This window comes from Falco biarmicus, chromosome 1 (genome assembly GCF_023638135.1).
Source record: "Falco biarmicus isolate bFalBia1 chromosome 1, bFalBia1.pri, whole genome shotgun sequence".
NCBI classification, from domain to species: Eukaryota; Metazoa; Chordata; class Aves; order Falconiformes; family Falconidae; genus Falco; species Falco biarmicus.
The window spans coordinates 120,473,953-120,500,937 of NC_079288.1; the positions used below are offsets into that span (position 1 = coordinate 120,473,953).

The window sequence follows — 26,985 nt, forward strand, 5'->3', positions numbered from 1 at the left end:
GCTGCCCTTTTCCCACCACTTCCACTCAGAGATGTTATTGTACTTGAGAGGAATGCTGAAGTATTCACAGCTTACGTATTAGGGAAAAGAAGTCATCTGGTAGAATGAGAAAACTCAAGCGCTCTGTGATATGACTGTAAATAACCACACTTCAAATGAAATCAAAGCCCATATCTTGGGACAAGTATGCCAGCTTCCAGAAGAAGATGGAATTTTTTCATGGCAGACTTATCACTGGTTTCCTAAAAGAACCAAGATAAACAGAAAAAACTCTTTCATGTGGTTGCTGTGATTAAAGCAAGGTCCTCAAGTTGGCAGCCTGTCGTGGGGGGGCTCAAAGTGGAAATGGGACCTGGCTTTTTTCTTTCTTTCAGAGAATCCTGCTATTTGTATGTAGTCTATCTTGGTGACTGGCATACGCTGGAATACATGCTGTCTGTGGGCTTGGAAATCTCATGGCAGTAATCAGGAGTGTACTGGTCCTTATGGCAGGCATCAAATGGGCTACTGCCAGATCTTTGAACTACAAAAATAAATAGAGAATAGAACTGCATTGTATTGGCGAAGTCTGAAGCCCAGTCGTCTGTCTTGGAGCATGCTCTGGTGAGAGTGTTTAACTTGGATTTTGTCCATCACATGTGGTAGCTGCAAGAGTGGAAGAACAGAACAATGTTAGACGGTACATTTAATAGTGTGTTGGCTTAGCAGTCCTCAGGAAACTGTTACTCCCATTTTCTCTCCTAGGACTCTGAGCTCTACCCTCTTTGCTGAGCTTCTGTGTAAGCGAATGTATATATCAGATAGTTCAGCTTTCTCCCTGGTCCTACAAGGATCCCATACACACGCCGCTCCCTGCCACCCCCCACCCCCCGAAGAAAGAGCTCCACCACAGAGCTGTAGCATGCGTTATGGCTAGGATAGGACCAGTGCGTAGTTCCACTAGCAGTTTTGACAGCTCTGCCTTATGGGATGCTCCAGGCGAGCCGCTCTGCCCCAGACTTGGGAGGTACAGGAGAGGAGCAGCAGGTTTGTTGGTTTTGGCTGAAGCACGCCTGTTTTCCTCTGCTTGCTGTGGGCAGTCTGTGGAACAAACTACAGCCTCGTCTTTCCTTGCTCAGTTATGTCTGTGCACCAAAAGGGAGCATTCTGCCAGCCCCCCCGCATGCCACATGCCCACCTACCTGCCTGCTAAAGCTGTGTCCGTGTGTGTGTGTGCGCGCGTGTGTGCAGGCTGTGTTCATGGGAAGTGCACCACTGCTTTCTTGCGCTGTGCATTACACAGCACTGAGGATGTTTTCATGGCTGAATGGTTTGTTATAGATTATCAGACAAGGTTTCTGAAGAATGAAAAAACGAGTTTGAAAATTTTCCAGTGAGGCAATACTGAAACTTTTAGTTATAACTTTCTTATTTCTTCAGTAAAATTTTTGAGGTTTTTTTAATGCATTGGTTATTTGATATAATGTTGGTGAAAGAAGGGAGAAGAGAACTTAAGGAAGAGTGAATTCCTTAGTAAAAATAATTTGTTTTGTGTCACTTTGGGAATGCAAAGCAGCTGTGAATTGGTTCTTGACTATTCCAAGTTATCAGAATGGTACAACTCACTGGAAATGCTGCCTTGCATTCTGAATTACTGGAAAGCAATTCAGAGTAACTGTTCTAATTCAAGGTGCATTTCCAGCATTTTTTAAATGATCAGACTATGTTCTGAAAGGGAAAGATGTATCAGAGTGAAAATTCTGTGGCTTCTCAAGCAAATGCTTTATTAAAATAAAACTATTTTATTTAGCTTTAAAGCAGTGACATTTTCATTATCATAAAAATGTGTCTGTTGAGAACTTGCTGGCTCTGTTACTGTCTAGAAGCAATGTGGGAAAGACACTGTGTAGTATGTGAATATGAGATGAAGCTCTCCTTTTTTTGCCTGGTTTGCAGTGGTGGCCAAGGCAGATGCCAGCCATGGAACAAGGGCAGAGGTGGTGGTGGCTGCTGCTGCTGCCAGGGTCTTCCCCAGATTCCTCCTGAGGCAGGGCACAGCAGCGTGCAGTTGCTTTCAGAATGCTAATTAAAAATTAAAAAGGATGATACTGTAGGCTTTGCTGAAATAAATTAGGGAGGAGAGGGATAGCTTATGCTGATGCTTGCTTGGCATAGTGTCTGACCACTCTGAACAATAAGCAATCCATAGTGCAGTAAAAACATTTCATTAACTTGGCAAAATGCAGGTAGTTTTTCCCTGATGAATTCCAGAGATTGTGCCATTCCACTTATTTGTATCAGAGACCTTTAAGTAGAAGTTGTAACTCTGTCTTTACTCAGCTCCATGACATTAGAAAGAGATTATTCTCATCTGACATAACTGATGCATTTTAATTCGTGTTTGCAATAGCAGTTCACTGGGCTAGGTTTTTGCATTTAGCTTGAAGGCATGTTGATCACTTCTGATTAAAGTAACATTTACCTAAATACTCATCTGAATGGAAGGTGCAACTCACCCTTGTTTATGGTCCAGATGCTTATTTATCACGGTGCGCTTGGTTTCTTTGCTGTGGGTTCCTCCTAAGATACAATGATGATAAAAATACACAGAAAAATACGTAAGAAAAGCTATCTTTTTGTGATTTCTTTCCTAACTGAAACCAGGAAATACTAAAAATATCACGTGTGTGAGGTGCAATGGAAAGCCTGATTCCTAGAACAAATGGCTGTAGATGTATGTGACTGAACAGGGTAACTTTTAGGATTTCATCTGCAATGCAATTAGAATCTTCAGTTATTCACCCTTTATACATTTAGAAAAACTACATAAAAAAAAGTGGGCTGGCAGGCAGAATACTTGTTCTCTCAAAGTCTGTTCTTGACAGGGGATGCTGTTCTTTTTTTGTGTTTTCTTTGTACATAGTAGTAGCAAATGCCATCTCTGTGTTTGAGTACGAGGTGAATGAACAGAACATTTGACGTAAGCCCTCAAAAAATCAAGCTTGCAAACAGACCTTGGATGAGAGAGCTTTTTAAATCCTTCCTCAGGGAGGTAGACTTATGTGGCTGTTATGATGCATAGCTTCATTTCTGGTAATTTTCTATGATATTTAAATGATGAAGCTCAGTTTGTGTGGTATCAGGCTGGTGGCTTGCTGCTGAAATGCTCTGACATGCTCCTTTCTTTTTTCTGAGATGGATCACAAGTACTGCCTCAGAACATTCATTTTTACCGTCTGTATATGAGTTTTTCTGGTCATTCCACTATGTCAGCTAGTCCAGAGATTTCTTCTGACCTTTAAGTTTCCAAGTAACCACTTGGATTAGTTAATAATACTCAGCTTCACAGAAAGTGTGATTCTAGAGTAATCACTGTGCCTAACTGGAAGAAAATTATATGGCATATGTACCTTTGCACATTAGAGTACAATGTCACTGTGTGACACCTTTGGTAAATACAAACAGACGGCATAAATTTAAAAATAATTTCTTTAATCCATGTAAGAAAGCTTGGGGTTCCATTATTTCATTTTAAACAGCAGGCTATTGTGTGTAATCATAAGATGATCTGATTTGCCTGATGTGTTATATTTAATTCCCATTAATGCAATAGGTAGTAGTGAAGAAAAAAGGTTGAACTGGGATGACAACAGCTACCCTACTGTAGGGTGAAAGGCATTTTTAGAGTAAACTTGAAGAGAAAATGTAATTAAACACTCCAAAACTTACCTTATGTTTTTTTCATAAAACCTTTAATATAGGTGTATTATTTGTTACAATACTAATCACAAATCTATCCCTCACAGACTCTGCTTATATTTCCTTAGGAATATGTGTGTTTGTGTGTGTGTGTGTGTGTGTGTAATTAAATAACCCAGAATATACATCCTGGAACTCATAGGAGACTTGTTAGTTCAAAGACCTCTACAGAGCCAGCATGCATGCTTTGTTGTTTCATGTTTTTCAATTTCATGCAATGAAAATTAATAACTGAGAATAAATTAAGTTACTAATAAATCTTCAAAGCATATTCACTCTTCTGATTTTAATTATCTAATTGATAATTGTGCAGATCAAAGATTCCCCTGATACTGATCTAGTTTCAACAAATTAATGCTAGAGCCATATACACATTTGTGTATAGAATAAGAACTAAAGACTTGTTTAAAAATGGATGCAAAAAATATTTAGATTACATTTTTAATCTTTTTCCTAAATCACGTTATTAACAGATTAGTGAAAATATTTATAATTAAACCTAATCTATCCTGCCAGCTACCTGCTGATTTTTTTATTCTTTGAGAGAGACATTTGTCATTTTCTAACAGACTGTAATTAGACAATTTGAGTGTGGAATTATATCTTATTGCCTCATTTTAGGATTAGGAAGTGTCCTTTACATAAGAAACATTTATGAAACTTTACTAGGGTATTCAAACTCAGATAACTCAAAAAGAAGGAGATAAAGGTAGTGAGGTTGAAAGAATGATTTTTTAGTGTTAGGAAGACCAAACAGATGAAGCATTTACAAATCCTGTCAGGCTTCAGGGATTTGAGACTGAAAGAGTTGTGTCATCACGTAGAAACCTTTTTAATAGCACATACAAGCCATAAACCATGTTGCAGTTTGAACATTTAACAATTTGCTGTAGAAGATTGCACTTAGACATGCATATATTCACACTTGGACACACCAACCTCCTCTGCAAAAGCACTATCGATACTGCTCAGGCTGAAATCATCTCTGTGTCCAGGGAAGACTGCTGACAACATGTCTGGATGAGGCCAAGGCTCCTCCCTGCCTTCCCTGGTGAGAACTAAGCTGCTTTTGCCCTGTTACACCATGTCAGGCCACCTAGTGCCGCAGCAAAAGCCAGATGGGGGGTGAAGGTGACAACCCTGCTATGGAGGCTCAGCATCCTCTTCTTGCATCAAACAGGGCAAAATTTTGCCCTGTTCATGATAGGAAGCTGAAGGTGATCTTCTGCCTTTTCTTAGATCTTTTTTTTAGTCCAGCTATTCCTCTTCACCCACCACAGAGGCTTCCTTTTGGTACAGGTACCCGTAAGCCTGTGCTGGCGCTAACCAGACTGGTATTTTCTCCTGGGGCTGTCTGTCTTTTTCCATTCCAGAGCCAGTAAGAAAAATTCCTAGCAAATTCACATATTAGGGAATGCCAAAGAGTAAAATTTTGCAAACTATATCCCAGTCTGTTGAGGATGGTACCTGTTTTATTTCTTTGTGGTTTACCATGTGTGGTATTCCCTAGAAAGGCTGTCTCTTGGCCTTGTCTCATCTGCAGCCCATCGTCCTAAAAAAAAACACCCCAGGACAGAGGGAAGATGGGAAGTGAGGTCCTTCCCTGCAAGTGATGGAGCACGCACAGCTGGGAGAAGTTTCTAAAACAGAGGTGGAAAGAAGCCCTTGATGAAGAAAGGTACAGTGCTGGAAATGACTGTGATGGGAAGGATCCCACAGCAGGAGGTGAAGGGAGGAAAGCCACTTCTCTTAGGTGTAAACAATCTGGGAAGTCTACAGGTTGCTAGTACTGGAGGAAAGGCCCTGCTCTATGAAAAGATGATTAATACAGCCAGATTAAGTTTTATATCTTATGACTTTTTTTGCTTCACTTAGTTTTTTCACTGGTCTTTAAAAAATTAATAGTTCTTGACTTCCCCCTCCCCAAATTATAGAAGCTAGTCATTGGGATTCATAGCTCTTACTATTTGGGGAGTGCTTTGAGATTGACATGGGGGTCTGGGACATCCCATTAAAAGTGTGCTCCGTTATAGCGTATTGTCTTGCAGCCAAAAAAATCAATAGTGTTGGTTGGAAAGTGGGAGCAGAAATTATGTAACGCCCAGCGTATATAAACCCCTGAAGCTCAGTTTACTCAGTATTGTTAATGATGTATCTAAAGGGAGGGGAAAGAAAATGTAAGAGATAGGAAGGAGAATGATGTGAATTGCCAGAGCACAAAGCAGACTTGGAACATGAAAGAGCCAAACACCATGCCAAAGTAATTAGATGATACAAGCATAAGACGGGAAAGTTAGCCAGCACTTATCTTCCTTTATAAATAACGCTTCTGGACACTTCTTCCTATCCCCATTCAGAGATGAATATTCTGCTGTAAAGCAGACCTGCTCTAAACATCAGAGCCTCACTTACCCTGGATTAGCTTAGCGGTTCTCTGCAGGACATGGCGAGGTCAGCACAAGGCGGTATATCTCCCTGTTTTCAGTACATCAGGTGTCGGTACTCTGCGGTTACACTTCTTGATAAAGGTTGTACACAGAACAATAGGAAGACATGAATCCCAGTTAGTCCCCTCTCATGGAGGAAACTAATCCGACTGAAGTGAACTCGAAATCTGGTTTTACTCAGCTGTAGCAGAATAGACCCTCCAAACATGAAATAGGAATTTAAGCAAATGTCCCTTATCAACTCTGACATTTTCAAATCTGACATGGGCTCCGGGTGCCTTACAGCTAGTTAATGATAATGGGAAGGGGTCATCTGTGGTCCTTATGAGGCTTTGACACTATCTGCCGCAGCGTTTAACTTGCCAGAAATCTCTTGCATTTGATGCAACTCTTCAGCATGGTCCAGTACTTTATTTTGCAGGCAAAGTAGTTATCTTTTTTCCTATAGAATGAATATCATGGACATTACTTAACTCAGAGATTCCCGTATTGTGTTGAGATGAGTGATTGCTAGGGACTTAGCCAGTTAACCTATGAACAAATTGGCCAGAGTAGCAGAATACAAAGGGGCAGTATTTCTAGGTTTAAGAAGAGATTATGTCTTCAGGCTTCCAAACGTAGCTCCCTCTGCAAAGCATTTGTGATATGTCTGCTCACAGTTAACATATATTTTCAAGCCAGGCTTCCCAGGGCTTCTAATTGACGCTAGTGTGCTGCTGGGTGAAGCACCAAATTACTGTGGTCATCCTTGCTGATGGTCTGTTAGTGATTCCTGGGAAGCAAGCTCGTTGTCTGTGATGCTATTTTTCCATCTTATTGCTAGTTGCAAAGTCATATAAAGGGCATTTTAAAGGAATAACATTAAATAATACTTAATGCTAAATTCTCAAGCAAGTTGATTACTGAAGTTTGCCGCAGAAATGCCAGTCAAAGGCAAATACGAGGGGAAGGTGTCAGCTGTAGTAGCTGATAAAGTAGAGTCACTTCAACAGTCTGCATCATTGCAAGAAAGAGGGATTGTTAGGATTTTTTTTCCTAATGAAATGTAGTTTTGGCTATGAAAGTATGAGGCCTCCTTAGCTTTTATTTAATAAGGAAATCAATGGATAAATCAGAAAAAGTACAAAGTCCTTCAAACTGACCTCCATTTTGTAGGCTCAAAACCATGCACATGTTATAATATTATTTGATCTGTAATAGTATTTCTAGCTTTAATCAGAGCTATAAGGAGACATGCAGAACAAAAAGGAATGCTCTCTAAGTTTTCCTATATCACCAAATGCAGATGTGTATGCTTAATGTTCCTGTGATTAGGTTAGGAAACAAACTTCTTTGTGTCTAGACCTTTTGGTTTTGGTTGCTTCCCCCCTCCTTCAATTTAAGAAGACTTCTGTATTCAGAGTATACACAAAGTACTATGGCAGGGAAAATATTTTTATTGAAATAAGAAAATCACACAAATTCATCGTTATCTGTGTCTTGCTTTTGATCTTCAAACTTGCTCCAAATTCTGTGAAGCGCTCAAGCTTCAAACAGGACATTTTTTCCAATGAACTGAATTTCACAGAAAATGCCAACTGATAAGATGCCTAACATATTCCTGTCTACCTGCTTGCTTACTGAAATAAATGGTTTTAAATTGCTAAAGAAGTTATCCCAAGAATTACTTCGGCTAGCTAGAGAAGAATTATTATCTTCTAAATTAGGGATGAAGAAACGAGAAAGAGATTGAATTTTAATATTAAGCAACTTTTGAAATAAATGCGAGACTTCTTCTGAAGTCCAGTCCAAAGTTTGCCTTTCTGGCCTGTTTCATTCCACCTGATTTTAGCCAGAGGCTTCACCTGGAATGTAACAGCTGGAGTCTCTAAAAGGCCTTGAAATAGAAGTTGCCTGAATCACCATAAGAAGGTGCTTGGAGTGACCTGTATTCCAGTGTAGGTGCCTGAACTGAGGTGGGAGGAATGAGGGATAAAGTCTGCGCAGGCCTTGCCTTATATTATGCAGACATGCAGCCACAAGTCCTCAAATGATTTCTTGTCATGGCATTATCAAAGTATGATATCCTGGAGATGCAAACAAGAGTTGAAACAATCACTGAAAAATGTATGACAAAATAACAGCTCCTTACAACAACTCCTATTCAAGCTTATCTTCAGTTTCTTCATTCAGCAATTACGGATGATCCTGAGAATCTGACTGAGTTTGAATTTAAAGTAATATTGATCTTCAAAACCACAATGAACTCTGCCTATAACCAAATAATCAGAAGATTAAGCTGAGAACCTCAGCAGCATTTCATTAAGAAAGGCCTAATGCAAGAATAGTTCTTTAGAATGGCTATGGTAAAACCATATTATATACATAAATATTTGACAATTTCAAGTGGAAAGAACACAGTGACGTGTTCAAAAAATAATAGCATTTATTTAAGATGTGACTTTTTAGGAAAATAATTAAAAAAAAAAACTTAGTTGCAAATATTATCCTTTATTCTGGAAAGGACAAGCTAGAAGCTGTTGCTGTTTTACTTTGACCTTTAGAGGATACCTTAATTGTCATCATTTCATAAGTTATTTAAAAAGAAGAGTAATTTATAATGTTAAAGAAGTAGGATTTATTCTGTATCTCTTTTGAAAGGAAACATACAACTTGAATTGTGTACCTCAGGCTTTTTTTTTTTTTTTTTCTTATTTTCTTCTCTGCCAATGTTCTTTTTGATTGCTTGGATGCCATATGGTATTATGGTCCTTTTATCTTTCATATGACTATCACCTGCAGGCAGTTGCATCTGAGCTCCTGATCCCTGACCACAGCTTCTTCTAAACCTCTGTGAAGCATCAAAAAGATTTAACAAAGGCCAAAGAAATGAATGATTTTTTTTTTGTTGTTAAAGGATCTTAGTTGACTGTCCAGGTTATCACTGCACTCATAAATGAAAAATGTATTTATTGAGTTTTGTCTAGTCTCTTGGGCTAGTGCTCCTTATACAGTAATAAATGTCCTCTGGATCAGACCACCGTGGTAGGCTTTCAATTGGAGATCATTGATTCCAGCAATTCTCTCAGGTTCAATAATCTCAGTTTAGCTGCAGTCATTTTCTGAATTTTGTTATATCCAGCAGCACATACTGTACTGTTGTGCTTTTCAAGTTGAACTCAGTGTGAACTCAGGGGTGATATCCTGCTTCTTCAGGGTGGAATTCTATTTGAAATAGTGAAATTCTAGTAAATGTGAATTATTAACCATGGTGGGACTTTCAAAGTTGATGTTCAGTTTGTTAAATTTCCTGCATTCTTCAGTCATTAACAAAAGAGGACACACGTACTATCAATGTTACGATTTGTTATGACACTGTAACACTGAGCATTTTTGGTTGACCACCTGACAACTTTGTGCCACCGAGCAGGTTCAGGTTGAAGCGGTATCATAATAATGCTTGTTTTACCAAAAATATCTGAGCTCAGTGTAACCACAATAGTGTTTAATTATCTCATGCCAGGTGTACCCAGTTCTGAGCTCGGAATTCTTGCTCCATACCTCAGCTTCAGGCACGATGCAGCACTGGCTCGCTGCGGTCAGAGATGTCTCTCATCTCCCTGGGGCAGTTCTCTGACATCCCTGCCCTGCTGTCCTAGTGGCCAAAGGATCAAAGCCCATACAGCTGCAGGTCTTTGTGACTCCTGGACGTGGAAAGATGCACAGGCCCATCTTTTACCCAAAAGACCACCATGAGACATGTTTTGAAACGTAATGACTAACAGGCACAGGGAATTTGGGATGACTGTTGAAAGTATGAGCAGGACTTGCCTGTCCTGCTTGTGAGTTATACCTGCTTGAACTACTTGTCTACTTCTTCTGTAAGGTACGGCATGCTCTTTGAAGGTGCAGCATGATCCAGTTTGCTTTGCATCAAAATATAGATCTTAAAACACACTATGAACTGCAGCAGTTCACAACAGGTATGTCTGGTGGCTCGGGCACCTGTGTGGTGGGTCAGGTTGGAGTTGGTGTTTGCTGGGTCCCCACCTGAGTTCTTGGTCCCACCGCTGCTGGCTTGCCTCCTCGCCACCCAAAGCTACTTTGAGAATCATCGTTTTTAGAAGTCTGGATGTCCCAGAGATGGTTGCACTGAAGGCAAAATTTGATGTTAATGAAAAATATGCTTTTCAAAAACTTAACCTGTTGTATTTAATGTTGGAACATTCAGTGCTGGAGTAAAAATGAATATATATATATATATATATATATATATATATATATATATATATTACTCTTACCCTAATGCTTCCATATATTGCAAGGATTCTGTTGCTTTTTCCACTTGTTCTTGAATTGTATTTATAAAACTATCCTAGCAAGGTACCACAAGAAAACACTGTCCAGCTGACAATAACCCCTTTCTCAGTATTGAGATTTTTCTCTGATATGCTGAACTTCAATAAGAATATAATTAGATAATATCGGTGACATTTCATTCTTCATTTACTAAAAGAGATAGAAGAGAAAGGAGGGCAAAAAGTTATTTTATCTTTTGTGTTGAAAAAATATTTATTTTTAAATGAGAGGCTCTCCAGTGTGACTTTCTGCTCTGTATTACCAGAAGCATTGAAGCAAGTCCATGTCCTTTCCTCTACAAAGCATTTTTATTTTCTTGTTTAGCTATTCTCAGAATAGCTGATCTGAGATTTATCTTGGCTAGTATTATTCCAGTTGTAATGCTATGTGTCAAAACAAGTGTCTCAGCTTGCCCATTATAAACCCTTGAGCAAGCCCCTGGTAAACCAGGTATTTCAAGAAACCAAAACACTTTCACACTGAGCAGTTTTGTTTAGTTAGTGACAATTCTTTCTTTGCTTCCTCTTCTGAACCTTCCCCAGACCCCAAATATAAATAAGGCTCTTAACTGGAGTTTATACTTTGGTGGTGAGAGAAGATAAGAGAGGCAGCTTTCTGAGTCCATCCTATGCGTGCCCAGTGATCTGAATGTGATGTGGAGTGCATGCTTAAATGGAAGAGGCTTCACAAAACTTCTGTTACTTATTCCATAAGATGATTGAAAAAGACCCCTGAGTTTTTTCTGTGTCTGATTTAATGGGATAGTATCATGATAATTTCTTTGGTATTCCTAATATTGTATTTTTTTTTTTCCTCTGGAGAAATACAAAACCAGTCATTTCCACTGGTGGTTTCTTTTTCAAAGCATGCTTACTACAATGGATGAAAACCTGGTCCCTGTTGCAATTACTATCGCAACTTTAAGTAGTTTGATTCCAAATAGTGTGGGGAAAAAAACATCTTTTCCAACCTAAAATTTCTAAAATTTGATTTTAAAAAATGGCTGAAGTCTTTAATGCCAGCAATGAACAGTCTTCATGTACTTCAGCCCACAGTAATTCTTCCAGAAAACAAAAGTGACTGTACAACAAAACATACTATATTGTAATTGTCCATAGTTATTAGAGGAAATAAAATTTAACTACACCTTTTGTAACAGCCTTGCTGATTTAAAACTAGTGGTTGTGAGTATTCATGGCACATAGACAGGACAGTGTTAATGTGTCTGTGTAAGCAATACTGTACATCTATCTGTCTGGATATATGATCATGAGCTGAAGATTGTTTATTGTCAAAGGCTGAGTGGCTAATAAATGCTGGCAATGGCTTGGATTCACTGGAATGCTGCACAGCTGCAGCATTAGTCAGACTTTCCCTTTTCTGAATTCTGTAATCCCTTCAATATTGCATTAAATATGTTTTCAATATTTATCTGGATAAAAATGTGCTGAATATTGCAACTGTTTTATTCTGATGTTTGTCACGTAGAAAATCTGTCTAAGGCAGAAGGTAACAACGTTTTTATTGCTAAAACTTAATGCAGCTGCTTCTTGCATCATTTGCTCGTTCAGAGGCTTGTGCTTGTTCTATTTAGAGCACTTGGTAAGCCTCTGCGATCGCTCGGAGGTGGAGTCGTGTCAGAATTTCTGAAGCCAAATTTCAGGCCTTAGTGCTTGGCTGAACTCTCTGAACTGACCCGTTGCCTTACACGGGAATCAGAGGTCCTATAGATTTCGGTGTCAGTAGAATTTAGAGGATGGATTTTGGATTTGTTATGCTTCATAGTCCAAATACTTGACAAGCCAGAAGTCAGAATGGTTTATTAATATGTCACTATTTTTTTATTAGTTTTCCTAAATTATTAGACCGTCTATTGTTAGCCGATCTATTGTCTCTCTCCCAACTTGTTTTAAAAACAGTTTTTATCTATGAAGCAGATTATTTGGATAACAGTGATTGCAATTAATGATGTGGGAGCAGGGAAATATGCTCCCCTTATGTTGTGGGTTCAGAATTAAGACAGGGAATCCAAACACATGCAGTTCAAGTTAACCACATGGTCTAATGCAGTCCTGGCGATGCTAAAGCTCACTGTGTCCATGTGTTTCCACCAGCGATTACTTTCCCAGCTGCTGTTGAAAAAAACAACAAAAAAAACCCAAAACCAAAAAAAAAAAAGATAACACCAAATGGAATGGTTTGTAGGCACCAAAGATAACCCATTGCTGCTTGGGATGATTGCTTTAGACATTAGCCTGACCTGGAAACAAGTGGGCTGTAGGCATTAGGCACAGAGAAGGTAATTAAAAAATCATATTCAAATTCAAAGTATTTTCCATACTTTTTTTTTTCCCAGCTGTATTAGTAACGGCTTGATCAGACTTAAGCAAAAAGCCTAGTGAATCCATTAACTATAGGTCACTGATTCAAGCAGATTAACAGTAGCAGAAATATGCATTAAGTGAAGGATGAATTAATGTTGTCTGCCTAACTACTTTTAGTGTTCACCTTGCAGTTAAAGCTAATTTCAGTCACTTATTGGCAGTCGCAGTGGCACCAACAAGTGAGTGGGTCATGGAGACTAAACCATGCATTCATCCTGAAGTGGTCCCTTAAGGAAAAGGTGGGAGAGTGTTGGGGAAGCTTGAATGAAAGTTGCTCCCGTTCTATGGGAATGTAAAAAGCTTTAGGAATCAGAACTGTTGACACCTTGTGGGGCGTAAAAATCCCACGTTTAACTGAAGTGTCACAAGTATACACCGAAGCTTAACATTAAGTTGAAATTACTACGTAATAACCTGGAACATAAACTTGCATTGCTTTCTCACATTATCTCTTTATGATACAGTCTTTTCATCTAGTCTCTTGACAGTGACTCATTGGCAAAACATTTAGTCATTCAAATAAACAGAAAAACTGAATACTAGTTTCTTTGTTCAAGAGGAAACTCACCAAAAAAGATAAAAAAATTAAAAAAAAAAAAAGAGAAAGAAAAAGGACATAAACCTTGCTGTCCCTCTGTGTTTGGATTTCAGCTTTCCAGTATTTTCAAGTATGCAAAACAGTTTCTCATCCCATGCCACCTTATAAAACATTGATAACCAGGGTATCTCACCCATGCAGCCTGTGAGGCAATGTGTCATATTTGGTCTTATAAAACCCAGAAGAATTATTTATCTTGTAGTAATAGCTCAAAAAGAAATGAACCCCATCCCATTAAAGAGACTGCATATTCCTTCAGAGGAGAAGAATGACAGGTATAGAAGGTCTTCTGCTCTTGACAGTAAAAATGTAGAGATATTTTTATATATTCTTATTGAGTTGAAAGTCACAACAACACAATCTAACACTTTTCTTGTCTGGCAGAACACATTGCATATCATTTTTTTGTTGCACGTTGTTGGTTTGTTTGTTTCAGGATCAGTGTCAAGAAATGCAAAGGGAAGACCAGGGAAAGGAGAACATTAGGTAACTGCCAGGTGAATAAGGCTACTTGTGTTGGTAACTTATCTCCACCATAGCGTGGGATGTGTCTCATCCACTGGAAAGCTGAGAAGTGCATCATAATTATAGAGGTAAGATTTGTAAAAACATTAAGTAATATGCAAATTCCACCCATCCTTGGCAGGTCACCGATGCTGTCGTCACAGTTACAGCTTAGTGAGCAACTTTTCCGTCACTGTCCTCTCTAGTAACGTCACAGACCCCAATCCACATGGACTATTTTGCTGCCATGTCACATTTGTTTAATTGGTTTTCCACTGTCACACCACAGCTGGTTTTGATATTGCCCAATCAACATTTTTCTCACTCAGCAAACATGTTTTGCATTATGTTTTCTCCAGATCAACAGGCACTCATTTTTCTATCAGATGAAATTTTCAGCCCTTAGTCCCAAGTGCTGTAGGCTCCCTTCTCTCAGTTCTTCTCGCTTTCTGGCTGCATAATATTTTTCCAATCAGATATTGCTTCCGGCCTTTATTCAGAAGCTACCGCTTGCAAATCACTGTGAGATATGTGAAATGAAGGTTTAGGTTATTAGCAGCTTTGCTTAAGGCATCTCTTCCCTTCCCCATACACAAATTTAGGTGTTAATATTAATCATGATCATTTGTTTGTGGTCAAGGAGACACTGACCTCCACTGGGATTTACAGTCCTTGTCTGAAACAGCTTGTTTTGTTTGGCACAGTTTGCTGGTTTTCTATCCGTGCCGCTATTGTATGGCTCTGTCAGCATGTACCAACTGCGTGTCAGCGTGGCAAGAAGCAAGGGGCAGGCAGGGGGCTCGCGTGCCCCCTCCCAGCCCTCAGCTCTCTAGCTGCCTATGGCGGCACTTGCAGAAGCACAGCTCCTGGGACAGTTTATGGACCTGGGAAGGAGCGGGGCCACCACCCCAGCATGGCCATGCTGGCGTCCTTTGGAGACGATCAAACATGTTCGGGCAGATGGTATCGCACGGCTTTGACTGTAGCTGAGGAGCCTGGCAATTATTTAGTTATGGAAAAATATTGCACAAGAGTAACACAGAGGAATTGTACGACACAGAAATGCTATTATTCAAAGATAGGTATCTGCAATTTTTTTGTTCGGTTTGAGGCCATTTTCACAGATAAACAAAGCAGCTGGTCTGCACCTGGTTTGTACCTAAAAAGACCTTTGCTTGTGAATAAGCACATGACTAAAAATAACATTGCGGGTCTAATCTATTTACCCTCAACTTCACTATGGGTGCCCTGGAATAAAGGGATGAAGCAATTTTGTCAAGTTTTAATGCAGAATCATTTTATATTTACATTATTAAAAGCAGAGCTTAAGGCCAAGAATGTATACAGCCAGACATTGTTTGGAGGTTTGAAAACACAATTTCATGTTTATTTTTCTGTCTGGAAGGTGGTTGATAATCCTGACAATCACCACATAATCTGGATGTTGGGTTTTTCACGGTAGCTGTTCTTATGGCCAATCTGGATCTTCAATAACTAGGTTCAAGTTACAATTAAGAAAAACCAGGAGACACCTAACAGCGAAAAGAAGGTTCCATGAAAATAAAACCATTAGGGTTAGATACTTCCTCCTAGATTTGTTTTTGTAGTGTCTGATTTTTGTGATTGGATGTCTTCTTTCTGAAAGACAGAAGCAACAAGTTTGCCTTTTACAGTCGCTAATCAGTAATATAGTCCTTCAACTATTCTCTTTGCTGTGAGCATGGTCAGAAATGAAATGCCTTTCTATTTGCAGTCCACCTGCTTTATGTAAAACACAGATTGCAATTTTGCTCTTTTCCTTTGCCGCTGCTGCACAATCCTCTAAACCACCTACTCCATCCTGGGTATGAGAAGGAAATCATGGCTACTGGCCACTGGGCTTAAGCAGAGTCCTTTAATAGGAAAACTACATTTTACTTAGGAGAATAACATCATGTGGCAGGGCTATGGCAACAATAACACCTCTGCTGCCAGAAAACACTTACCCTGGGTGGCTCAGATGGCCCCAAATATTTAAGAGCATTTTTCTTATACTGTAAATTCCCTGTGGTGCATTATTTTCTACTGAGAGCTAATAACTACCCTGTCCGTAAAGCAACTGGTCTTAAGTTTATTAGCTTGCAAGACAGAAAAATAACAGACACATATCACTGACATTTAACAAAGATATCTTTCATGGGTTTCTGTATTTTTTCATATGCACCACACGTTTCTCTTTAGTTAGAAAAACACATTTTGAACCACATTCTGAGTAACTTCTTAGGAAGCAAAGCACATTTTCCAAAAGGTCCTTAATGCTTCACCAAATACTGAGTCCCTTTTCAGAAAGTTCTGAAGGTTTTTGCAAAAGAAATAACATGTCAGTTTCCCCAGTGAAAGCTGTTTCACCCTTGCCGCAGCAGCCATGCTATTTTCCTTGGCATCATGGGAGAACATCATCCTATTCCTGCACTGAAGTAGAAATGATCGCACAGGTGATTTTCATGTGAAAGTGACCTCTTCTTCAGACAGTATAAATCCCCAGCCACACTTCTTTAGAAGGACAAAATTAGTCTGTTCCTTTGGAGTGGAGGTGTGGGTCACAAGAAGGTGGTGCATGTGATCACTGTGGAGCAAAGGTGTAGTGATGGTACATCCTGGTGGTTAAATAGAAGAACTTTCCACTAGCTGGATACGTCTTGTGGGTAGGTGATGCACACAGGAAGCGGTCCAGTCAAACATGAATATTTCTGTTCTGGAAGGAGTCCCCTTTCAGGTATTATTTTTAGCCAGAGTATAGTGAGACTGTAAGGACATAAAAGCCACCCTCACTGCCTGTATTTTTGATAGGTAAATCTGTACAAATGAACTGGTGCCCAGTGACACAGAGCACATTATTGCTGGTTAGCTCTTACAGCGACCGCATCCTCTCGGAATAACAGCAAGTCACAGGTGAATTTGCCGAGGTCACGGTAAACAGCAAGGTACTATGGAAAAACAGAGAAGAAAGGATGGCATAGTTGGTGAAATTATTTCTATTTTAAACTGGCCTCTATAATTTTTGGAATGTGAATTTTGGTGTGCAAAAAAGAATTTGAAAAATTGCTCCTGCCAAGTGACTCAAGTTTTGAATTGAACCATGTGGAACTTCAAAAGCTGAAGCTGAATCTTGTGAAAGTCCTCCTTGAGGGCCCAGGACTCTACTTTTGTGGCAAAAGTTTTGTTAGCTTAAATGGGAACAGGAACAAGCCTGTGGTTATTAATTTTTAAAGTTCATGAAGTCCAAATACCAGTTGCCCTGACTAGTAATAAGAGAAATTCAAAGGAGAACAATAGTTGTGCGTCCTGGAATGTCAATATTAACGGCCTGCACTGCAGTCCCAAACTTTCAATAACATAAAAAGCAGAGGGACTAATTTTCTGTGACCTAAACACACACAAGGTCTATCCAAAAGCCTGCCTGGGTGGTATGTTAGAGAACAGGGAACAGGGTTTAAAAAAAAATAATCAGAAATGATCCAAGCTTCATGCTAAAGAGAAGCTATTATGCTAGGGCTAAAGAGGGGGAAGGCTGGTCTTTTATATTTGAACAGTTTCATATGACTTACAAGGAACGTGTACACATCTCTGTATTGGTGTACCTATTTAAAGGTGCACAAGGGTACAATGTTTTATTTTCACAGTGGATCTTCAGCTGACTAAATTGGTGTCTCTGCATGACCCGTAAGAAGAGTAGGCATTTGACAGCAGTCTCTCCCTCTTCCTCACCCTCCTCTCCAAAACTTTGACATGTCAAAATGTTAACTTTTTTTCTGGATGAGTGGCTGCTGCTAATTTGGACAAAAATTATTTGGCTACAGTACTTGTGGAAAAAAGCATAGAACATTGGGAAATGTTTGCAAAATGTGGATAGTACAACCCTGGGTTTTATTTGGACAGTTTCCCAGACACTGCAGAAATGGAAGCATAATGCTTATACATTTTGAATTTGAAATAAAATGGCCTTTTTAGAAGTATTTCAAAGTACCACATCTAGAATCTAGCATTCAGGGTGCTTAGAAAAATTTCCTTGTCCCTTTCAATCTGGCACTAGAAGCAAAGTTGGCAAACAGCAAAAAAGCTTCCTAAGATGTAGTGAATATTCATGTGAGATATGTAAACTAGGAGTTCCAGGCAGCCTTATAGGATATACATGCTGTTTACACATTCTTTAATTGCTGTCAGATAACATGGCAGACCCAGTGTCTCCCTTGTTTTGCATAATTTTATGACTACACAAAATTTAGATTTTAGAGTATCTTTGAATCACAGATTCTCTTAATCTGTTTTCTCTTAAAATCAGCAAGAACTGTGGTGTTGCAAACTGTTTTAATGAGTAAACACTGCTGCTATTTACAGTATTTTGTCTCTGAATATGACCCTTAGGTTTGTAGGGATTAGTGTCTTCTAGAACCCAGGGACTAACATTTATATATTTACAAATGTTGTATAAGGTTGAGCACTGAAAGCCTTTAACATTCTTTTTCTGTGGACAACAGTAACAGCGACAAAATGATGGTGCCTGCAAATCAGGGTGGAGATATGTTCTCAGGTCCACGTGTGGCTTGTCCCCGTCCACCTTGCAGCGGTTATTTCAGTCACTGAAGGGTGTCTTTCTCTAGCTGTGTAGACCCAGTGTCTCCCTTGTTTTGCGTTATTTTATGACTACATCAAATTCAGATTTTAGAGTATCTTTGAATCACAGATTCTGTTTTCTCTTAAAACGGGCAAGCTCCTGAGACTACTACAGATGCTGACAGGAAGATAAAAAGGATATTTGGGTGTATTATGCTTCTGCCCACCTTTTTTTCCCAGTTTCCTAAGTATTTCTCTTTTTGTGGTTTTTCATGCACTTTCAACAATAATGTTGACACTCTGTTGGTTTAGAATAGAATGTAACTGCTGCTATTTCCAGCCTACTTGAAAATTATGGTCCCGAGTTTCTTCTGCGCTATGTAGTCACTAAACAAACACAAAAAGGCTTGTGTTCTTTCACAGACTGGCCCTTTCAAGCAGCAGTGAAGCCATCAAACCTGTGACAGCCAGGAGGAGAAGGTAGTAAAAGTAGCTTTAAATTCGGGGATCTTCTTTCGAAAGCTGGGTTGTTTAGTATTCAGAGTTATCTCTCCTTCCATCTCCTTGTGCTTGGAGGAAACGTGGTTGACTGGAGACAATTTACGGATCACAGAGGTAAATCTGGGACTTGCAATCAGCCCCTTATCTGTCTGCACATACTACTCACGTGTGATTAACTTGTGCTATATTAATCATGGGTAAACAGTCCTGTATGTGTGGTTGACCAAATAGTTCTGCTTTGACTAGTACACATCCTAGGCCAATAAAATAATTTAATACTGCCACCAAATACAATGGTTTTTCGTAATAGTTAGAGAATGCAGTTTGTAACTTGAAACTCTTGTAAAAATACAGAGACATGCATTTGTTCAAGGGTTTTCACATACCATCTGAAAGAGAAGGAAAAAACTTATTTTCTGATGTTTCCCTATTTGTTTTTTAAAACTGTAGTATAGTCTTAAAGCTCAGTTTTAAAACTCTGAACTTAAAAAAAAAAAAAAAATCAGAGTCCTTTGCTGTTTTATTTCATTTGCTTCATTTATCCCTTTTGAAAATTAAATTGCTTTCTGATAAAATGCAACTAATGCTACATTAGTCTATAAACACAAGGATTATGGGCTTGAGTTTCAAAATTCTGGAGTTTAAACTATTTGCTCAGATGAGTCCCTTTAGCAGAATATATTTTTAATTCTTTTCTTTGGAACGCTTACATACAACAAAATCTACCTCTTGAAGTTCAACAATCTACTTCTGTATCTTTTCCACAGTCTGAAAAACCTAAATGGAATTTAAGTGTTTGTAGTTGTTGCACGGTGGTGATGACTTACAGGTATTACTTGTTGCTACAATTAATGCAGGCGGTGCAAAAGACATTCAAAGGCAAATTGTTGCACGCATTTACCCTGCCCTCAGCCCCTGAAATGGACCAAAATTCATGCAGTGCTGAGTTAACCACATGTGCCATGGAAAAGGGCTTTACATTTGGGAAAGGCAAAAAGAAGACCTAAAAATTTCACGGCTTTTGCCTTTCTTCTACTTGTTGTTATTGAGCAATAAGAATTTATACATAACACACACACCCCCACACACACCACACCCCCGCCTGCTTGCGAGGAATCTATTTTAAACTATTGGCAGGACAAGGAAAATGGTTTGTGCTACAGTAACATAACATTTACTTTACAGGGTCAGATAGCATGTTGTATTTTATGGCACTTAAAGGCACTTTAAGCATATATATTTATAGCCAACTGGTTATAAAGGTGCGCTCTGGGTTCTCCCAATTTTACCATTACAGTAAAATAATTAATTTTCTTCTCTAGTACTGGAAAACTTCAATATTGAGAGACTCCTGCCTTAACTATTAAAGTGCAGAGGCTTATCAATATCTCAGCTGCAGTAGAATGGTTAATAAAAATATATAGCATAGTTATAATGAACTCCTTTTTCCCCCACAGAACTGCACTATAAATGGCGTTACCACTGTACCTGGAATTGCAATTTACACATTATATAGGCCTGAAACGATTTGGGACATTTATTTCCCCTCCCTATAGTAGTCTGTAAATGCAGTGACACCATTAATGGAAGAGTCTATAAATGAGTACTAATTATGTGACCAGACTGAGTCAAATGGGATGAGTTCTCATTTTACTTTGATAACTTCAGTTCTTACCTGACAGCACAAAATAATTAATAATGACAGCAACAATTAATAATTGGGAAATACGCATTGTCAGTGGTACTTATGGCATTTTATAATTGTGATAGGAATTTACGGCATGATGAACTAATTAACTAGGGGAAATTGTTTTTAAATTTTTGTTACATTTTTACTTCACAGATTTCAGGAACAGTAAAAATAAGTACTTTATAGGAAAAATGCTGCTGACAATAGGGTTAATAACTTATGAATCAAATCTTTGGCCTCAAGTTAAATCGGAGTAATTTTGAATTTAATTATAAAGATACTGGAATATTAAAAATTGTTATTAAAATTGTATTTTTACAACTGAAAACTGGAATAAAGACTTAGTAACCTGTGCTTAAGCTGAAGAATCATCTATAAACATTGTTGAATACAGTTCAGTTTTACTGATGTAAAAGCCAAGTTGTTAATTTGAGAAAAAGGCAAAACGTTGCATATTTTTGGGTTTTATAGGCTTTTTAGGGTTTTTTATGTTTTGTATTTTGTCTGATGAAAAACTAAGTATGAAATATGATAAAACTTGTATTTTCCATACAATAACCTTTATTTAGAGGTCTTTCATAGGTTGTACCTAGATGAACTTATGGCTGAGCTTTTTACAAGTCAGTAAGACGCAATTTTTGAAAGGTTTAGTACAAAAGCAGACAAGAAGAGCAAAACAAACCTAGTAACCCCCTAGTAAACTCTTATGTTCCCTGTCTCCTGCTTCACCAGATCTGTCTGGTCTCATTTAGGTGGGCTTCATCCCAGGAAAACTGTCTGTCTCACCAGGGATTTTAAGACTAAGACTTTAATGAGCGCTAACATTCGAAGTGCATGCAGACCTCTCCAACACAAAATAACTGAGATAAGAGAAATAAATTTCAAAACCTGATAGTCATTTTTATGTCAGTAATAAAGTCGGTTATATTTAGGAACATTTTCATACAGATATTTACAGTGTAAAGCTATGATAAATTTTAATGAATTATTGGTAAAAACAGTTTATATCTTTTCTCATGGAAAAGGTTCTCATAGTAAATATATATAAGTATGTATGCAAATACATTTCAGAGGAATCATAAACTAGATAAAGTCTGTATTGAAAAAATTACTCTTCTTCCTGTCTGATAGTAAAAGATCAAATCCCTTGGGACTTTGAACAAATTCATCTACCCTAACGACTTTGAGAGTGAAAGCTCTTGAAATAAGAGAACAACACTATAGACAACATTGAGCTCTTTAGTCCCTTTTCTGCTAGACCTTTCCTGATTTACTGTTGGCCTAAACTCATTAACTACTGGCTCTGTAATAGTCCCAGACCAAATTTTACAACTTCCATTTCAACTTCCGTCTTCAGCTCAGTCTTTGACCCGCTGTCCTTGTTAAATCCTTACATGAGAGCTAGCTTAATTTCAGGGGGGAATACAGGGGCTTTTGATCGGTAGGAGATGGTGTGAGTTTTGCATTTTTTAGGTTCCTTACATCATCCACAAGTTTTAACACAAAACCTTAGAAATAACAGATTCATGTGAAAATAACAGTAATACTCTTCTGTCAAGAATCTAATTCTACCTACCATTTAAATAACCTAATTTCTGACAGAGGAGTCCTCATTTAAAACAGAGTAGCAACAGATTCCTTTGCAATCAGTCTTTCTTCCACAAACCAATTTTTTTCACTTTCCTCCACCTACACTGCCACATTAGTATAAACTGGTGGGATGACGTTCTGTAAATTATATCTCAGAATGACATTTGCACATAAGGAAATGGAAACCAAGTGGGAAAATGATTATGGCATATTTACATGAAAATGGTCTGTAAAAATAACTGCAAGCAAAATCTTTGAATGTGGGTGACAGTGATTTACAGCCTATTTAATAATTTTTTTATTCTTTTTTTTTTTTTGGGGGGGGGGGGGGGTAAAGGGATACATTGATGTTTCCACTTAACTCAAAATAGTTTATTTTTAAAGTTATGAGCAGGTTTGCCAAATAAGTCTAGCTTTAGGGCTAAAATGTACCAAGTGCTTTGTTATTTGTATTTAAAATTTCATTGATAGTGCTGAATACCATCATTGATAGTGCTGAATACCACCACTTTGATAATGAGTTTGGCTTGTAGAAGAAGATTTTAACTTCTGCTACAAAAACCATGCAACAAGATTACTTTGACCTGAATCATTCCTACGCATTGTTAGAAAATTAATATGAACAATATTTTATCATTAAGTTGACCACATAATACAACTTCAAGGTAAAAACTTATGTCTCAAAAATAACCTGTCAGATTGTGACCTGAAGTTCTGCTTTACCTGTGGAAACACTGTACGGAGAGGACAGAAGTAAAGGGGTAAGTAAAACACTCTTTTGTGTTATATGTTAACATATTTCAGTATGAGCATCCAATAGATAGATCTGAGGAATATAACTGAAAATTGCCAGAGAGAAAGAAGCAAGAACCATTTTTGAAACCTGCATCTCTGTTGCATAAAGATAATTCAGAGTGGTTTAGAGGAAAAAACTTCATACTTCTATGTAGTAATGTTGCATGCTGAATCCCAGCCTCCTGCTGCATGTGTACTGGCCGGACAGCTACATGCATTAAAAAAGCCTTCCCTCCCCATGGGAACAGTGAAGGTCTAATCACATTTTCATTACAAGATTGCAGGTTTTATGTCCTGTGAGTCCTAGTCCTAAGCATTTTGTGCAACTGGTACCGAGAGGACTATTTGACTAGGAGTTGTTATTGCTTTATGGATTAATTTTTTTCCCCAAAAAATTAAGAAAGCTAATTTGACATGCAAGTGTTTTTAATAAGATGGTAATTTGCAATGATAGTTATACAATACTGAATGATACCTAATTCTCTAATGTGTAAGATATAACAATCCCTGGGAAAAAATGAGAACACAAATAAAAAAATGTTGTTATCAACCTCACCTCAGCTATTCAGAAAGAACTTTCAAGCAGAGGTCAATTTATTAACTTACTAATTTTAAGGAGCTCTGTCACAGGCTGGTCATAATAATCCTTAGCAATAAAAATTCTGGCTGTCAACAATCTCGTCCAAGGTAGTAAATATACATGGAGCCAGATTTAGATGTACCTTTTGTTCCAGTTCTGTACAGTCCCTATACCTACCACATCTCTTCTACCTATCATACACTGGAATGCATTTACTTTGTGCCCTAGACTTGCGTGGTTGTTTTAAAAAATAGGGTGGTTCCCCAAGGAATTTACACTCTGAATGAAGCCACCATAGAACATGAAAATAACAAACAAATGGGAGGGTGGGAAATTAAGAACAGGAGGTAAAGTAAATAAAAATAAAGAGCCAGACCTCCAGCTGCTGGAAATTAATGTAGTTCTATTGAAGCATATGCAATTACACTAACCAAGCAATTCGTTCATTATTTTTATTTATTTTACCCTTTGTTCCTTCCCTTCATTGAAGCTTTGAATTAACTGAGCTGAATTAACATCAGCTGAAGAGCAGTTCTGAAGTGCATCCTGTTCTGTAGCAAACTGATGTTTGTAAGGAGAGGGAAGAGGCAGAGTGGGTAGCTTCTGAGAAGGACTTTGAGGCAAAATAGTCACTACCTAGACCATTGCTCTTGTGCTGGAGTGTATGTTCTCATTTTTGTTTTGGTTTCTTGTTTGTTTTTCTCCTTTTTGCCTTTTTTTCTCCCTCAACAACAGCAGGTATGGTCATACCCACACCGCATAAAACCACAGAAACAGAGTATTCCTACCTTCCCTGTGTGTTTTCCAGCTTGGTCTCAACCCTGCCTGTGGTGAGCCCGAAAGCTTGAAAGCAGGAATCCACTGTGCACCACCGTGTTTGCAGGGTGGGTGATGAGTGGACTGTGTCTGAAATGTGCCATCAGATCACCAAGAGGGTAGGGCAGATGCACCCAAAGGGAATGCGTGCTGTGGGGTGGCAGCTGAGTAAATCATCATAACAGTGGGTAAATAACAATAGGAGTATGACCGCAAGGTTACAGTTTGTAATAAATGCAGTTTTTGACTGAGTTGGTTCAAATGGGTTTAAGATGATGGTGTGGTTTGTTTTTTTTTTTTATAATGCCTGTTTGAATTTTAACTTGGAAAGCAAAATCTATGCTTTTTATTAGCACTTCATGAATAAATTGTTTTGAAATTAATTTTCAGTACAAAAGACATTTCTTATCCAGATTTTATTTCCTATAGTTGTTATACAGTAAATCTTTCCCGAATCAAAGACTTGATCCATTGCTCATTCAGTGCTTAAAAGTGTGTGTGTGTGTATATATATATATATATATATGTATGTATAGGGTTGTACATCATTACTTGCAAATACATTAAAAGAACATTATTCTGTGAAATTCTCTGAAGCAAGGAGTGCTAACAGTAAGTGGATTTGCAGTCCTAATTCATCTGCCATTTGCATTAAGGTATAGTCTTTAATTACACGTTCACACATACTCTAAGCAATTTCCTACTATTCTTTGTTTTCACTCACTGCAAAGCCCTTTCACATCCTTAAAGCCTGAATTAAATGTGGAATTATACATTTGTTTTTTCTCTCATTTAAGATATTTATCAATGTTCCAGCTAAGTACCTGGAGAATATTAAAGTGTTTATCTCCTTTTGACATACAGGGCTATGATTTCCATTTTACAGAGAGAGAACCTTAAGAGAGGGAGAGAGCTTTTAAAATTGTATCAGGGCACATTTAACCTAGTCAAAAAAGGAAGCTTAGAGGGGCAGGGTATCCTAAATTCAGAACTGAGCTTCATTCCTGGGGTGCAACATCTTCTTTTTGGAGGTGCCTGTTTTTTAATGGAGAAAAGTGTGAACAGAATGCCATTATGTGCAAATATAACAATCTCAGTATGCATTACTGTTAGAGATTTTAAGAGGTTTTACATAAATGTTAACCAACTGAGCTGAAAAGCTGCCCTTTCTAAAACTCAGTCTCAAGGGATGTGGCTGTTTCTGAGGTTGGTCGTGAGACAGAGGAGCTCGTTGCCCTCCTGCCACTGAACACTAGAAATTACGGGCTTCCTGACTGAGGTCGCAGCCCCAGGAGCTCAGAGCTTCTTTCAAATCCAATTGAAATTTCACAGTACAAAGGAAAGTAACTTTTGTGACCTGTTGGCACTCTCCATGCTGAATATTAAAAGGATTAATGAGAACAATGGAGGTGTTGAACTTGAAATGATCTTATATGACATTAAGTACAAGGCAACTCAGATATAAAGGTGTATTTTGACTACTAAAATGTAAAACACCTTACCACCAAATATGTCTTCAGCTGTGTGTTGTAATAGCCTTTACTTGATATCAGATGCCCAATTCAAAACGCACTTCACTATCAGAAAAAAACCCAGCGAAATTAATTATAATGAAGAATTCTACAAAAGTAGAGCAAAACAATTTTCATCTCTAGTATAACTGCATGACCTAATGCTTCTTTTTGACTCTTCAGATATTTGATTAAGTATGTAACAAACAAGTATTTATGTTAAGCATCAAACTTATAAATGTGAAGAAGGAAACTGGATACCCTGCTATAGTAATGAATGGTATTTGATGAAATTTCTACTCATGTTGAAATATAAGTTGTAAATATCCCCCTTTATTAATGCTGTCAAGATTTTCCATCCCTAATGGTCTTCTCATGTTACTTAACCTACCGTGATTCTGTGAAGAGATCAGCGTTGAAAATCATGTCACTGGTAGGGGATTCAGTTTTGTCATTATTCATTCTGAGTTCAGTAGTAATACAGGTAGAATTATAATCAGGTATTTTTATTTCCTCCATGAAAACGCAAAGAGATTTTTAATACATGTTCTTTTCCTGTGATGTGTATCTTGCAGAGAAAACCTCCAACTTGATTATATATGTGACAATTTCATTTTACATAGCAACAAGTAGTAGCTATCAAACAGGATGATTATCAAGATAACCTCCCAGCAGCTAAGGAAAAAGAAAGAGTGCCTTAATTCATGAAATATGTAAACAAAACACTGAGCTTTATTTTGAACATATGGATCCCATTCACATTATTTTCCCACACTGTTGAAAACTGTAATTATACATGATATGTGCTAATGAGAAAGAAAGGCATACTCTAGCTGTAAAAGAAGGTGGAGCCATGGATGTTTTACACGTGTGGCATAGAATAGAGAGGTGAGGGGTGCA

The 26,985-nt window shown here is 38.1% G+C and overlaps 1 long non-coding RNA gene across 1 annotated transcript; it reads left to right on the plus strand.

Annotated features, from left to right (window-relative positions):
* The first annotated feature begins 13,947 nt into the window (after window positions 1-13,947).
* Window positions 13,948-24,999, plus strand: LOC130144324 (uncharacterized). The gene is made up of 3 exons (XR_008820087.1): window positions 13,948-14,098; window positions 23,082-23,144; window positions 24,494-24,999. It is a non-coding gene; the product is annotated as an uncharacterized LOC130144324 (long non-coding RNA).
* The last annotated feature ends 1,986 nt before the right edge of the window (window positions 25,000-26,985 follow it).